We start from the raw sequence: 450 nt of genomic DNA on the forward strand, positions 1-450 counted from the left end.
CTTCAAAAGAGCCATTTAAAATGTAGATTCTCATTGAATGCTCAGGTTTCAGGGTGATGGCTGTGTTCACTTGTTTAGCGGTAGTAGAGAACACTTTCACTGCTTGCTAACGTTTGGCTCCTCAGTTTTGTTTAACAGAAGATGTGGTATTGGGGCAACAGTAACGAGTTAGAGAACAAGCAGATTTTCAACAGCAGCCCTTTATTGCAGCAAAAAATAATCTGAGCCAACTACACCCTAAATCACTGTTGCTGGCAATGAGAGGAGTTAAAAGGAGAATCAAAGCGATTATGTTTAAAGATGGCCCGGGGCTGGGCGCGGTAGCTCATGCCTGTAATCCCAGCACTTTAGGAGGCTGAAGCGGGTAGATCACGAGGTCAGGAGGTTGAGACCATCCTGGCTAACACGGTGAAACCCCGTCTCTACTAAAAATACAAAAAATTAGTGGGG

Source organism: Colobus angolensis, unplaced genomic scaffold, assembly GCF_000951035.1.
Source record: "Colobus angolensis palliatus isolate OR3802 unplaced genomic scaffold, Cang.pa_1.0 Scaffold35, whole genome shotgun sequence".
In the NCBI taxonomy this organism is placed as follows: Eukaryota; Metazoa; Chordata; class Mammalia; order Primates; family Cercopithecidae; genus Colobus; species Colobus angolensis.